The sequence below is a fragment of the Mytilus galloprovincialis genome, chromosome 9 (genome assembly GCF_965363235.1).
Source record: "Mytilus galloprovincialis chromosome 9, xbMytGall1.hap1.1, whole genome shotgun sequence".
NCBI classification, from domain to species: Eukaryota; Metazoa; Mollusca; class Bivalvia; order Mytilida; family Mytilidae; genus Mytilus; species Mytilus galloprovincialis.
The window spans coordinates 15,744,438-15,757,155 of record NC_134846.1 but is presented as its reverse complement, the minus strand read 5'-3'; the positions used below and the strand labels follow the sequence as shown (position 1 = coordinate 15,757,155).

Genomic DNA, 12,718 nt, shown 5'->3' with positions numbered 1-12,718 from the left:
GTCTTAGCTGTCGGATTAAGACAAAAAGACATAATTATGTTAAACATTACATTTGTTTTGAAACATCGTCTTATTTCAATAGCTTCTTTGCAATTCGGTTTTTCATCATCCATAGAATTTGGGTGTTTGTGGTAAGTAGACGAACCCTTTATCATTACAACTTCTTTTTTATCTACTGAGAGACCATTATCATTTAAATGGATCTACTTAGTTTAAGCATTTTTTTTTAAAGTGTACAAGTTACAATTATGCAATAGAAGTACAGGGATTCGGAAAAAAAAGAACTTATATGAAAATCAATTTCCCTACTTCGTCTTATATATAAAAATGACTATTATCCAGTTTTGTGGAGACATGTTACATATATTAGCTGTCATCAGTTTGTTGATATATTTGTGGAAATATGAATCCCTTATTGGTAAGTCTCTAATTGCACCCGGCTTTTTTAAAATGTATTTTCAAACAAAATAATCCATATCTTACATTGCACTTGAGTCCTGTTTACCGCCGGTGTAAGATAATTATTGTTGTTATAATATAGTCACTTCATATCTCTAACTTTTTTGTGAATCTTTCTGATGTAGATGAACAGTGATGGATAGAAACATCGGTTAGCTATTATCTATCCCAAGCAAACAAACCCCACACAAATGATTGTACACCTTTATTTATCAAAAGGGGGCTCTTATTTGTGATAAGTGGTAGGGATGAGCAGCTGGAACCATGGAAGTAATATTATGCTGGAACATATCACAATTTTAGGTTTGTTAGGTCAACAAATTGAAATGAAATATATGACTGAATTATGAGCCTTTTCATGTTTGTTTTTTTATTATGTGATAATATCACCGTTGATTGCGATTACCAGACAAAATATTCCATGATTATTTGATTATTTGATAATCTATGACTGTATTTTTGATTACTAGTATTTTATGATCTTGTTTAAAAAATAGTTAATGTTTAATTGATATTACTGGCAAGCAATTTGTGGTTATGTGATAATTTTGACAACCTCACACGGGTCTCCAATTATGGTAGTATCCTTGTCACTGTCCCATGGGAGACTTTAAGTGGAATAAACAAATATTCTGCAGGGGAATCGTCAATAACATCTCATAAATAGTCGTTTCACTTTTCATTTATTACAGTTACCTTTTATTTATAGTAGGTTTATGTACGTCTCAGTCATTTAAAAATTCTTATCTAAATATCAATAAGGTATTAAACATCGAATCAGGGTGTTATGCAGTGTTATTTTGATTGGTCGAAACGAAGTTGACAGGTATAGTTTATTTCATTTACTCTTTGGTGACAACCTTTTTATGAGACTTTTAAGATCGGATAAACTCAGATGAAAACAAAAACACAGAAAGATGGAAAAAATCAATTTTCTATAAATTAACCATGTAAAAATAACGTGTGGTGCCATTAATGATGATTAAAATTTCCACAAGGGACACATATGATGCAGGAGTCAGCAAGTATGACGGATTGTGTTAGTAAAGACCCATAAAACAATAAACAAAACCAAAACCTCATAGCATGCTATAAGAAACCCAAACATGATGAATGTAAAACAGTTAAAACGAGAAAACTAACAACCGTATTTATCTAAAAGAAACAACAAACGGAAAACAAATGTTATAAGCCACAAGTAACATCCACTGAATTACAAGTCCCTGACTAGGGACATGTAAATAGAGAATTTAACGAGGATCAATGTGTTTGTAGACGCTCAACCCATCCTATAACCTGAGACGGTGATGTAACAAAACAACATAAGAACAGACTATAAAAATCCGTTAACAAAAGACTTGATACATCAGATCAACACAAATGACACATAAAAAACTAAAGATTTAAGACACAAAGTATCGAACTTAGAGTACTCTCATTTACTAAAACAGGTTCAAAGCCAATAACAACTAATGAAAAGATCATGGATCGAAGACAAAAAAAATGAACCAAAACACATTCAATGGATCGGGAGTAAAGACATCATAAACAGTCAGAGAAAAACGTAATCGCATACAATGTCAAATTATAAGTAGTATCAACAGAATATAGGACCTTAATGTTTATAGGTGTAGCTGATAATATTAATTTGGATTTATATTCATTGATATCAAAATCAATATTTAAACCGATAACAACAATTTTAAAAAATATATAGTTTAGAAATGTCCTGACGATAACGGACATTGATACCGTATTGATACCACCGGTAACAACATAAACAGCTTCGCGAGAACACGATTTTTTTTATGTCTATTAGTATTATGAATCTTTTTATTAACATATAAACTGATTACTGAAATTAAGGCGACAGAGATTTACAGTTGTTCAAATCTCGTAAATCGATTTGGAAGAGATAAAATAAAGTCAGAAAACAAAAACTTGACAAGTGGAAAGGTGCTATCATCATGTTTGTCATAAATATTGACAATAAAAGTTTGAAGTCGTCCATCTGTGTCAATATCTAGGAAAAAATCAAATGTTTGTCTGTTTGTTCGTCAGTCTTTTTCTTTTTTACTCATGGCGGCATTTTCGTTTTTTTCGACTTATGAGTTTGAATGTCCCTCTGGCATATGACGCCTCTCTTTGATAGTATGATCGTCACACACACACACACACACACACACACACACACACACGTGTAGTAGTTTCTGTGTTTTCATAAGCTTATTATACATGCATTAACGATTTTGATATTGAAAGTGTATTTTCTTAGGAATGTGATATGTATCCGTTATTTTATATCATTTACATTATACATGCATTAACGATTTTGATATTGAAAGTGTATTTTCTTAGGAATGTGATATGTATCCGTTATTTTATATCATTTACATTTTGGTAGTCTACGCAAGACTTTTCTAAATAACAAAATTACTTTATAATACATGTATATTCCATTGCAGAAAAAGATAAACAAAGAATTAACATTTTGTGCACAATATTTTATAACAATCAATTAACCAAAAAATTAAACGAAAGATGTAAAAAAAAAAAAAACTATGACAATAACATTCCAAAAAAGGAATAACAAATTTATTTGTTTTGCTATAATTTGGCGAATGACTGATAATAAGATATTTGTATGTTTCTTAAAATGTTGATAAATTCTGATATTCTCATACCTTAAGTATTTTTTTCCAGGTATTTCTGGTAAAAGTCAGATTATGTATGCCTTAGTTTTCACTACAAGATACATGGATCTGTTCATCTGGCCTACCGTCTACCGAACAATCGTGAATGTAACTTTCATCATTTCTTCATATTTAACCGTATATTTGATTTACGTCAAGTTCAAACATACCAACGATAATACTAATGACACATTTCGTGTAAAGCTGTTAGTCATACCCGCTTGTGTACTAGCTTTCTTTGTTAATAATCAGTTTTCTATCATTGAGGTGAGTTTATAAATGCATAGGAATATATCTGACCATTATCTTGAATTATGTTGTGCTTGCCTCATTTATTTGTTTACCAAGGTTTTTAAAGGCATAGCTCAAGGAAAATCAAGTCTAACACAAGAATAAAATAAAAAATAAACAGCAGTCTACAAAACACAAAAACTGAAAATAAACAAACGTCCAAACAAACACTTGAGGTGACCTCAAATCTACTTTGGTCAAAGGTTATTGATCGGTATCGTCTGTATATGTGGAAAAACTTCAATAGCGGGTGCTCCTCTGTTTAAAAATAACAAAAAAAATTTAAAACAACTGTTAGAAGTTGATAGTATATAAATAGTAGAATTAAAAAAGCTTCAATTGTTTTTGAGATATAAACCATTAACAATTCTGCTTGAAATGATTCTTGCTTAAATTTTCCTACATTTACATTTGCACCTTTTTTCAAAAATATTCGAAAAAGTATACCCAGTCATTTATAAAATTTTCAAAAAATGGTTTTAAAAACTCGATGTAATAATATTATCAAAAGAAAGTAGATGTGAGATGAAAATGTGTTTTAATGGCACTAAAAAGTCCAGAGGATTCCGAATATATGACAAATATCAGCGGACTTAGTAAGATGCGACTTTAAGTTTTACTAAACGAAAACTTATATGAAGTTTGGACTTAACACTAAACCGCACTTATAACATGGGTGAACTTCAGATATACACAAACATGTAGTATATATCTCGAAAACAGGAAATATATGCCCCCTCCCACACCTTTTTTAGATTTCATTTATAAATACATTTTTATTATTATTCCAAATTATCAGTCAAAATGTGTTCTACAAGGATAGCCAGTCCTTAATCTTTCATTTGATACCTAAATCATTAATATATGTTATACATTATTTGATATTTACACCTATTCGTAAGAACTATTTTGTATTAAATATGTACTATTGTGTTCATTTTGACTGGGCCAGAGTTGAAGGGGGTACATCTTACAAAGAATCCTACCTGACTTATTTGATCCAATCAGACAGAGCCGTCTTGAACTTGCAGTGAGATTAGTGTTTACTCCGTGTTATACGCCTTACTGTGAATTTGAGACGAAGAGCATCAATTAAGCGTTGTTCCTTTGCTTTCTGGGTATTTTATGTTGTACATGTAATGATTTCGTGTCATAGGTGGATACCCCAAATCCTTACTTTTCTATTATGAATACCAAGGATGCATAGCGGCTTGAATACGTGAGGAAATGTTTGACCGAAAAAGGTTACTGAGGTTCTAGATGGTGTTCTTTTATTTCTGTATTCTTTTTTTATGGAATTCATCTCTTTTGTTTATACTTTTTGCCCATTATTCTCTATTCCTTATATTTAAGCACCTCATTATTTTTCATTCTTTACTTTTCTGTCTATTTTTCTCTATTATTCTCTCATTAATCTCTATTTGGTAAACCTCCATCCGAACTATGGAGCTGGAATATTAGTTTCTTAATAATGGTTGAATTAAGAATTGCTTAAACAAATCAGTACCAAAGCACTGCCTATTGTAATTATTGTAATTATACTGCACAATCATGTGGTTATATTTTTTCCAGTTATATTAGCAGAGAATTCCGCTAAAAACCGGAGCTAGGGGCCGTCTTACACTTGATGTGAGTTGAGATGAAGACCAGCAATAAAAGCGCTGTTCCTTTGCTTTTTGTGTGTGTTTAGTAGGTAGCACTTTTTGTGATTGATATGGTTATATTTAAAAATTGACTGTTTACAAATTTTTGATTTTTTCGAAATACTAAGGCTTTTCTACCTCAGGCATAGATTACCTTAGCTGTATTTGACAAAACTTTTCGGAATTTTGGTTCTCAATGCTCTTCAACTTCGTACTTTATTTGACCTTTTTATCTTTTTTGGATTCGAGCGTCACTGATGAGTCTTTTGTAGACGAAACGCGCGTCTGGCGTATATACTTAATTTAGTCCTGGTATCTATGATGAATTTATTTGTCTTTTGCTTTGCATGAGCTAATTTTGTGTCATGGATGGATGCCAGATATTCTCTTTTTTCTATGGTTAAATGATCCTGTTTCTACTTACATCTTTATTTTTTCAGATTCTATGGACATTTTCTATATACTTGGAGTGCGTGGCAATGACAATTTTGGATGATGATCTGGAACGGTGAAGCAGGAAGATTTGTCTGTTTTTACCTTTGTGCAATGGGATCTTACCGTGTTTTTTATATTATACACTGGATCTACAAAGAAGACTCAAACGGGGGAAATTTGAACTTAATTTCGTTTTTCTCTGGAAACTTACAGAGTTGCTTATACTTGGTATTTTTGACAGTGTATATAAATAAACTGCGTGATTCAAGGTACGTATATAAAAGAGTGAATCAGTAAATGTCACTGGTATACTTGTGGCTAATTACTAAAAATACCAACACATGTGGCTGTTATCCATTGGTGATGGTGATTTTTCGTCTCATTTTTTTTCAATGAATAGTTTAAAACAGAAGTTAACAGAAATATTTAGATTATCCCAAAATCAGATTATGGAGGTCCTCATTGATGGGTATCCTAAATTTAAATATTGGTGTGTCTGAAATATTTCTGGACCTCCTTAATTTTGACTTGATTGCCTTATATATATAGTAACCGTAAAATAAAAATATAGCAAGGGAAAGGCTGAAAATACCCATGAATGAATGAACCTAAGGTTCTCATAGTCCAGTCGATTTGTGAAAAAAATGCTCAGATTGTGGTAAAAGCATCAAACTTTGCAGAGTATTAGTTGAGGTCATAACAAACATTTATAGCTATGGACCCAATTTAGAAAATCAAAATGGCGGCTCTTGACGGCCATTTTGAAATAATCTAAAAAAAAAAAACAATAAAAATTATAAAAAAAATATGAAAAAAATATATATTACTTTACCAATTTTGATAACCTTTTGTATATTCTAATGACAAAGACCAACTGAGGACAATTGAAGTATTAGTGGCCATCTTGAATGGTGGCCATTTTGAAAACGTAAATTTCCAATATATCATTAATCGCTATCCTAAATTGTTATTTGAATTTCATGAATTTATACTAAGTTTTTTTATGCATTTACCACTAGTTTTGATAGTCATTTATTTATGACTGTTGCTATTCATGCATATAGAATGAATTCACTTAGTGGACAAATTAAGGCATGCATATGTTGACAAAATATATGTATCTAAAGAAAGACATAAATTATTTTACTTGCAGTTTAAATAGCATGTAAGGCTTAGTTACTTTTACTACAAAAAAATGCGTATAAACAATAGAGTTATGACCACTTTATATCGAAAAGGAAAAATAGGTATGTATTGAAATCAATGGAGCTGAAAAAACTTATAAAAAATAGACTGGAAAGAATTCCGAAACGCTAAGAGAGGTCACGCGAGGTTTTACAATGCCAAGCAAATACAAAAAAGAGGAGACGTAGACATTTGAGCTGGTAATCAGTCATTTGTTTGTAAGAATACAACTGTTCCAAGTTGATGAAGGCCATGTGATAGGAGAAACACTCCAGATTCACAAGGCAAAAGGTATTAATCCTGTTAACAATGGTTAAGGCAAATCTTCAGATCGAAATATATTTTGTCAGGAAAAAAACGAAAAAAGTCTAAGATGAGTCACTAATTGAAAATACCAGTAAAATAACCAGACACAGATATGATGAATCAACAAGAACAATGATTGCAGGGAGTTTTTTTTTCTTTTTTTTGTTGTGATGAGGTATCTGACTATCATCATGAAGCATCGACAATTATGATCGACAATAAAGTGACTGTCACTTGAACTACTAACCATTGTTCGTTTAGCCAGACTAAGTGCTGGAGATTAATATTTCAGGAGTAGATAACATGCTAAATGTTTGTTAAAACTGCACGACAAGGCAATAAAACAGAATTCAAAGACACAGTAGGAAAATCAGGAATCTGTTATCCATGAAATGGGTCTTGTCAAATTGATAGAAAATAGTCATAGCTCACAGTCTGGAACAGATATTGTTTTAATATTTGAAATTACTGATACCGGTAAATTGTACAGTAAACGTTTTTAGTAAATATGAGTTGTCATGGAAGGGATGATTAATACAACACTTCTGAATATTAGCTGCCATAGATGATATGCAAGCACATATGAAAGGTTGCGTCTTTCTCCTGATTTTCAAAGAATATGTTGGGGAAGTTTTGAAACATGTCTTATAGGTTTGATGGTAAAGGCCTTATCATAGACAAAGTAACTAGAATAGTTGAAAAGTTAGGTTTGCTTCTATAAAAAGGTTTTAAGGGACATTCAATGTAGGCTTTCAAAATGAATCAGATCCACAAACATTGAGACATGTTACTCTATCTGAGGATTGATAAGTTGCAGTTGCATCCTCTCGATGACGAGTTGCACAATTGAACTATTGCTGAGAAATGATAAGTGTTGTCTGCCAATCAACGATAATACTGGACTGTCTTGATGTTTGGCCACCCTGTATCATTCTTACTAAGGAAACTTATGTCTGTTGAACTGATTTATGTTAACAGCTGTTTTTGAGTGTCCCTTAAAGCTATGCTTAGTATCAAGCATAAATATTTTGCCTGCTATGGCTATGCCGATGCCTTCATTTTCACCCTTTTATAATGAGGTCTGTTTAAGAGCTTCACGAATACCTTCGTTGAAAATCAAGAGAACTAATTTACCTTGCTTGTATGCTTGCAGATACGGTATAGCGGGTTATTTTCGCGGATGTAAAATTTCGCGATTTTCTTTAGATAAGGTACGCGAAATATTTTGGCGGTTTTTATTTTGACGGATTCAAACCTTTTATCAATACCTTTGCATGTTCACTTTTAATCTAGCGGGAATTTATTTTGGCGATTTCGTTCTATCCGCGAAAATTAGCGAAAATGTACACCCCGCGAAAATAACCTGCTGTACCGTACTAGTTGTTTAAGGCGTTTACTGTACAATTTTGCGTGACCTGCAAGCTTGGAGATTGGTACAACATCTCTTCCAGACCGTGTGCCGTCAATGTATTTTATTATTTTGGAAAGCACAATTACAATAATAAAAGATTCCTTGCTTTCTTTCTGAACTTTTATCCTGCCTATTTGCTATGTTGCCAAGTTTTATCACTCATTAAGTAAGATACTAGTGTTTTGACTTATCCAGCACTTACTTTGGCTAAGAGAACATTGTCTTGTAGTACAGGTGCACAGTCATGCCTGTCCTACATAATAATGTCGATGCATCATGGTGATCTTCAGATACATCACCACAGAAAAAATACACTGCAGTTATTGTTTTATTTGATCCAGTGCCACTTTACAGTGTCGTGTTGCTTATTGTTTTCTTTCAATTGGCAACTTATCTTCAACATCAGAAGTATGTTTTTACTTTTACTGATGAAATATTTTAAGATCTGAAAATTTGTTTGACAGGAGTTGTGCCATTTTGCCCTGTGATTCTGAAGTGCTTCTGATGTTCCATAGCCTTCATTCATCTGTCTCAAATTTAGCGAAAGGATGACCAATGCAAGCCCCAACATCTTCGTATGCTTGCATCAAAGGAGTGATTGCCAGTTCAAATGTCTATGGCTGTTCTGTTTGTATCTGCTTGGCCTTGCAAACCCTCACATGTTCTCTCTTGACGTTTCACACATTCCTTCAAGTCTATTTTTCTATTATGTTCTTCTGATATATAGCTCTAGTGTTTTCAAAATCTATCATTTTTGTCCTTTCCAACAACAACTTTGGGTCATAAATTAAATCATATATACGTAATTTCTGTTTAAAAAAGTTACTTAGGCAAACGAGTAAGTACATGTAACAGAAATTCTGATACTGATTTCTTAATTTGGTAAACATGTGCATGCCTTATCTGATCACTTTATGATATCCAATTTGAATTAGCAAAAAAAGTATAGATGCAAACAGTGAATTAATAAAAATACCGAATAATGATATATTGGAAATTCATATTTTCAAAATGGTCATCATTCAAGATGGCTACCAAAAAAAATCAATATCTGAAGTCCTCAGATGACTGTCCTTGTCATCTGTGATGAATATACCATATGACTATATAATACCTTCCTACAGCAAGCGCTTAACTAATCAGTCAAAGTAAACACGGTTTCCAAGGAAATGCAAATGTGTAAAGGCATTATTAAGTTGTACTTCTATGTGTAAATGAGATCATTTGAGCAGTTGATTTTCTTATAACATTACTTGTATTATATGAAACACATTATGTCTGCAATCAAGGTTTTTGAAAGTTGTTTCAAATGAACAATATCAACAAAACGAATTATCATGTAATCAGCCAAATATTATAAATGACAGGTATACAAACATTTTTTTTGCTTTATTTGTACTTTAAAATTAAATCCTCCTGTTATTCTTTGTTGAACAAGCGGTAGTATGAATATTGCTTTTAGCATAATAGTTCATTTTAGGATCCTTTTCGTGGTCCGCGTTTTAACTATGTCGATAACTTTTGACCATTAGAGACAATGATTCAGATTTTAACAACTAAAGTTTCAAGTGTTGGCTGTGAACTTTTAGATAAAAACAATAATGTATATGTCGGAAAATATAAAGTAGTTTGTACCCGCTACGACACAAGAGAAACATCTCGGAGAAAAGGGATGGGGGGTCTCGCTTTTTGTCCTGTTTTCATAGCTCAGCTCATACAAATACATTTGTATATTTACAAGAATGTACCTGTAATGTATATTTATCTTTATCGAATTATGACTATAGGTTACAATACACCATTAGATTTTATGGGCGCAGCCATTTTATGAGCATGGTATTCAGAATTAAAAGTATGGCGAATCCTGATTGGTCGATATGTGCGCCCGTTATTTTTTATTATTAGAGACTTCGTGCACTCTGCTTTATACAAAAGGCAAAATAAAAATTATTCCGTAGCCCTAAAGGCACTGAGATGACTTTTCAACGCTAGGACAAGACACGTATTTTTAAGGGCAAAATTGATAGGCATGGGAGATAAGTACAAAATACGCTAAGAAAAGCAACGCGAACCTATATTTTTTGGACCAAAAAATACTGTCCTAATAACTTTTCTTTGATTCTAGCAAGGTTTCGTTAAAAAAATCAACTTCCTAAAGTCTGTGTCTCGAAAAAGGCTACCATTGTCGCCTATGGGGAAATTAATTGTTTATTTCAATCTATAGAGCTCTACCTATTTTATCATAAAAATTTCAAGATTTTTCAAGATGGCCGCCATTCAATATGGGTAACATTTTAAAAGTGTTGTTCAACAAGGCAATTGGAATTAGCACTGTTATTCTATTGACCAGGTTTCATGTCAATATCTTCTGTAATAAAATTTTTATGATTTTTTTTATAAATACATAGAGATCAAACGTCCGCCATTTTAAAAATGGCCGCCATTTCCGCCAATTTTGACTTTCAGAGCGGGTCCATAGCTTAAAATGTTGTCAATGACATATACTACTACTATGCCAAATTTCATGCTTTTACCACAATCTGAACAATTTTGTCAAAAATTTGCACAAATCGACTGGACTATCAGAAGAGATATCAAAGGTACCAACTAGTATACTATATCATTCACTTCATTTGAATTCTGGTAAATAGTAAGCATTGTTGGTTTGGGGAAGGGAATTTATAAATAAAAAATGTACAATGAAAATTGCATGTTTGGAAAAAGCGTACATAGTACTTGAATACTTTCATTTTTCAAATTCTAAAAACCGTATATGTTTGTATATGCAATATGCAGTTAACTTTACTAGCAACTTAAGTTCATTTGATAATTTGTTTTGAAATACTTTTTAGGAAACAGAAAATAAAACCTTCGTCAACACTTAAAGATGGGCTTATAATGACGTCATCACCACGATGGCCAGGATTTGGAGTTCAGAGAGATTTGTAAAAAGTTACTTGTTACACATACATGAATAATATGGTTCGAAACTTTTCAGCTAATCCGGTGTAATTTTACATAGAACAGTATTTAGTTATGAAGGATCAAATCATCATGTTCATGAACACAACAAGCATTGTAGTCCAAGAGCTGTTGTAGACTTTCTATAGCGCTCCAGATGTCTTGTGTGTACCGTTTGATTTAAAGACGCCATACCGCAATTTTTGATACAATAACTAAATATTCTATTATGACGACCTATATATGACATATATCATCTGCAACCAGAATAATCACAGTATATCTACTTTTTAGTGTAAGCGCAAAAATACTCAAAACTGGCTGTTCCACGTAACTTATAAATACGGCCGGTTATCTCAAATTCCATATTTTACGTAGGCCAAGTTACAGATACAATATACCTATTTCTATTCTAAAGCAAAATAAGCAATTTAGTACATTTCAATTTATTTTTTGGTGTAAAATTCCATAAAACAAAAATTCCGCGAAATGATGTAATCGTCTTTGCATGGCAACTATAAACCAGGTGACGTTAAATGCATCCATACTTCTGATCTTCCTCATCAAAATTAACAAACAATGTAAACACCGGGGGTTGTAAGGCTAGCTTCTTGTATGCCATATAATGCAATTAGATTACATAAAAAGTGCATTTATATAATTAGTTGAATATGTAATTATTTTTTTTAAATTTATTATTGAATAATCTAATAGTACTAATATTATCAATAGGGTAAAAACGTCATAGCAGTATCGTTTGTATAGGGCTTTCACAGTTAACAAACTTGCCGAATTTGTCCTTTAAGGTTCGAAATAATTCATGGCAGAGTTATTTTCGTTTAACCATGTGTTGTGCATTAAAATTCGTATTTTACCCCTTGCTGTCGCTCGGAATAAAATTAAATCTTACAAAATGTCACACCCATGCTTAAATTAAAACAAGTCTACGGCTGCCATGAATTATTTCTAGAATAGTCTTAGATATTTGGATAATATTTTGACTCTCAATAATGACGACTTCGGTTTTGTACACTGCAAGCTTTATATATATGTACTCTGTTGAACTTACCTTAAATAAAGCTAATATTAAAATTTTTGTATCTTAATATTTATAACGGGAAGCTTTAGTCTTACATTTTACAATAAAACAGATTTTTTTTTTCATTTCATTAAATGAAATATTTGTTTCAATCTAATTAAAATATAGATCTCAGATTACGCTATACTTCATATGTACTCACCATCTAAAAGCCAATACAATTTAATAAAAATATAGATCTCCGATTACGTTATACTACATATGTACTCACCATCTAAAAACGAATATAATCTAA

General features: G+C 31.9%; 1 long non-coding RNA gene across 1 annotated transcript; it reads left to right on the top strand.

The window, feature by feature from the left end:
* The first annotated feature begins 183 nt into the window (after positions 1-183).
* Positions 184-12,476, top strand: LOC143044505 (uncharacterized). The gene is made up of 4 exons (XR_012968694.1): positions 184-418; positions 3,163-3,419; positions 5,527-5,790; positions 11,276-12,476. It is a non-coding gene; the product is annotated as an uncharacterized LOC143044505 (long non-coding RNA).
* The last annotated feature ends 242 nt before the right edge of the window (positions 12,477-12,718 follow it).